Source organism: Hermetia illucens, chromosome 2 (genome assembly GCF_905115235.1).
Source record: "Hermetia illucens chromosome 2, iHerIll2.2.curated.20191125, whole genome shotgun sequence".
In the NCBI taxonomy this organism is placed as follows: Eukaryota; Metazoa; Arthropoda; class Insecta; order Diptera; family Stratiomyidae; genus Hermetia; species Hermetia illucens.
Window position 1 is genome coordinate 74,747,229 of NC_051850.1, and position 3,989 is coordinate 74,751,217.

A 3,989-nucleotide genomic window follows, 5' to 3' on the forward strand; every position below is an offset into this window, starting at 1 on the left:
AGAGCACCTTTAATAAGTTCTCTCAAAAAGTTTCTTTCCTATTTCCCACCATACAATAAACAACTCCATGCATACAACCACATACACATGTTGTGGTTGGCTATTGAATTCACCTCACTAAACGGAAACGTTTATAAGTCCAATGCGAAGGCGATTAAAAACTGACATAATGCTCGTGATTCGATGCAAATCTCAAACGGTACGCCCTCCGTCCACACCCCGAGGTTTCCGAGTGATGGTGAATGGGCCTATAGGGCCCATTCTTTCACGTAAACCTTGCAACGTACTAACTTTTAAGTCACGTAGTCGCGTAAAAGTATAGGCCCATTCACCGTCACTCGAAAACCTCGCGGTGTCGACGGAGGGCGTACCGTTTGAGATTGGCATCGAACCATGAGCATTATGTCAGTTTTTGATCGCCTTCGCATTGTGTCTTAAAAACACGGGAACGAAATCTCAAATCAGCTGAGAAACAAACCAAATATTTCATGAAATCACATTGCAAACAATACATACAATTACATAAAATATTTCCTAAATAATTAGCTCCTCAAAATTCCGTTTTGGCAGCCAATGGAACAACTTTTATCGCGCTCGTCGTGCGTGCACACCGGATGGCTAGCCAGTGATATCGACACGCAGCCATAACAGGATCTTGTAGTTCCCATATCCTAAACTCTTATCCTGGATTTGCGATGCGCATAATGAGATGTCAGTTTACGTATTGCACTTATTGTAAACCGGTCGTAAGAGTCAAGGAAATGCCAGCTCCTACATCATATTTGTCCTCTAGTGAGGCGAATTCACAGCCAATCACAGGCAAGCGGAACGTAACGAGAGTAATCTCTTAATTAGCTTGGAAGTTAGAGTCTAAATAGTTTTTATAACTTGGGGCCAAAAGGTAATCAAGCAGAATGTTCATGGAAAAGTCAATGATAGTGAAGCGATAGTGAAATCACTTAAATGGATCAATCGGTGAGGGTGACAATGAAATCACTTAAGTAGAACGAAATATTGATCATATCCGATCAATTAGAATCAATTAGGTCAAAGTGTGGAATGGAATCTTCATCTCAAAGATTATTGGAATCAATTAATAGAAAGTGATGGGAGGAATGATTATTCAAAGATTTTACGATCACTTCATTGGATCAAGAGCAGTCTAAAAATGTGAGGAACGATGGATGACGTAACTTGCCCTTCCATAATGGGAATCGCGTCCTCGTGATCCTCATTGATATCTACCATGATATTTGCATTGTTTATCTTTGTTTTACAACAAAAGTATATTATTGGCAAAATAATCAATATTGCGGTAATGATGGCAATATCTGTTATAATGCTTGTCCAGGTAATTGTTTTGGATTTAAAATTTATCTCTTCTAGGTTTTCCAAATGTTTATGATCAACATATTACAAAGTCAAATTACTATATTCCCCACAGCTTATATTCCTAATTACATTGGGTAGTATGACGTTATTTTCAATGTAGTATATTTGATTCTTAAACGTAAGGTTATTTATATTTATTTGAGAATTTGTGTATTTAATCAAATTATGTCGTGGTAATATAATATTTTGGTCTTTATCATTTGAATTTTTTGTTACAATGATATTTTTCATTTATTTGTCCGACTTACTTGAAGGAGCGATCTTTCCATTCCCTAAGTGGGGTGAACTCAGACCAAAAACGGATCGATGAATGATTTCGATGGCAACGCATGGTAAACACGTCAATGGTCTTTGGCAACCATTTATCAATTTATATTTGTCGAACAGATGGCTGTGTGCTGGAGAGCTCTTTGCTGAGACGAAGGGATTTATGTGTGCTATTCGGGTCGGCGTGGTCGCCACCCGAGTTTATGAAAAACGGGTGGCGAACGACCAATGCAGAATATATGGTTCGGCACTGGAGACTTTGGACCATCTTATTTCTGGTTGCACTATAATGGCGGCGGTGCAATACACAATGCTGCATGTAAAGTGATTAACCGAAGCTTTGCATACAAACATGGAATGATGACGGGAACATGTCCGGTTTACTGATATGAGCCCCAGGCACTACCTAATCGTCCTGTTTACAGTATGTATTGTTAAAACAAACCCGATGTCCTGTTAGTTCAGAGACGGGTCGTTCTGCGCACATTATTGATATTGCTATACCCAAAAACAGCAACATTGAACGGAAGTACGTGGAGAATACGGTGAACTATGAGGCACTTGTTTGGAAATCAAAGAAATTTGGCGTCTCGAGCGGTTGGTTGTAGATGCCATAATGCATGTATTGTACCAAAATCCCTCATGGCTTCCTCTGATGTCCTGGAACTATGCAAAAATATACCATTCCACATTCATGCTCAAGATTGCGGGGAGTTCTCGACGGATTCTTCCATACACCTACCACCGGCCACCACCACCAGCGCTCCTTTATCTTTGAAGTAGGTGGGATGGTCAGAGCCTAAATGCTTGGTACTTAGTGGCAGTATTATATGAAATCCGTAACTTGCCCAGATTGTGAAACCTCTAGAAAATAAATAAATAATGAGAAGAGTCTTTTTATAGTTATTTGTTTTTCCAAGTTAGAAGTGGTATCACGAATTTTTTTAATCCACTAATGTGAAGCAGATAAGAAACTAGCGTTGATCTTATTCAACCACTTCTTGCCCATCGCTGTCGAGCACTTATCAAATTAGTGAAGTTAGTTATGTCCGAAAATCTTCTCGCAACAATATGGCTGCTAGCTGTGAATATCAAATTAAATCTGTGTTTTCGCGTCTGCAACATCAAGATAATGGTAATCTTTTGCATAAAATGTGGCTATTACTGCAAATATCATAATTCAAATTAAATTAAAATCTTACTATTATTAACAAACCTGCCGGGTGTTAAAGTTGCTTCTTTTGGGTCAAATTGGTACCCCTTAGGAGATGTCAACGGATATCCACTACTAGTTATGTAGAAATGAAAGCATCGTATACCCAAACATTATTACTTAAAATATCAACAAAATCATTCATACCTGACGTACCGAGCTTCCCGTTTCCGACTTGTTCAACATTCAGCACAAAATCGAATATTTCAAGCTCGCAATAACCAGTTTATTATATTATACAATAAATCGCGGGTCAATTTCGGGCAATTATAATTATTAATATTATTTCTTACCACATTAATAACATAAATGAGTAGAGTGCTTTTATAATACTACTACCTGTGAATGCAAAATTAAAGCTATGAACGTGACAACACTTTTCACATGTGCAACATCAAATATTACCATTATCTTTTACATTGCTATTACTGCAAATATTAAAATTGAAATTATCTGAGACGATTGCAAATGACGTCGAAACTTCAACAGTTGAATAGTGATAAACACTTGTTTCAGTAGAACCATCTTTACTTTCATTATATTCTTTCAAGTACTTCTCCGGGATCGCGATGAATTTTTTGAGGCAAGTCGACTGATATCAACTAACACTGTTTATACGATCCGGATAAAATAAGTTTGTATATTTCATATGAAGCATTTGTCGGATATGAAGCTCCTCACGGCATTGTTAAAAGCTTTCTTCCGTTAATTTCACAATTATGCCGAATTCAACTTCTGGGAATATGACTCGATGCCACAAGTTTATACAACAAACCGGAGGGAAAACGTTATTATGATGAATATTATCCCAATAGATTTGTATAACGAACTTGAAACAGGATATATATCAAGATAAATTTCTGTAATCGTTAATTAGTTTGAAGATTCCAGAAAACCAAACGAATTCAGAAATTCAAGAAAAACACAGCCCGACGTATTATTCATTGTAACGGTATTCGAATCCACGAAACACTTTCAATTGCTGGATTTTTAAAACCAAAGTGCAATTTGTCGTAGAGCACCTTTAATAAGTTCTCTCAAAAAGTTTCTTTCCTATTTCCCACCATACAATAAACAACTCCATGCATACAACCACATACACATGTTGTGATTGGCT

At 37.3% G+C, this 3,989-nt stretch overlaps 1 long non-coding RNA gene across 1 annotated transcript; it reads left to right on the forward strand.

Moving 5' to 3' along the window:
- Positions 1-281: 281 nt before the first annotated feature.
- LOC119647961 lies at positions 282-2,311 on the forward strand. Its single transcript, XR_005248983.1, has 3 exons — positions 282-975; positions 1,037-2,083; positions 2,174-2,311. It is a non-coding gene; the product is annotated as an uncharacterized LOC119647961 (long non-coding RNA).
- Positions 2,312-3,989: the final 1,678 nt, after the last annotated feature.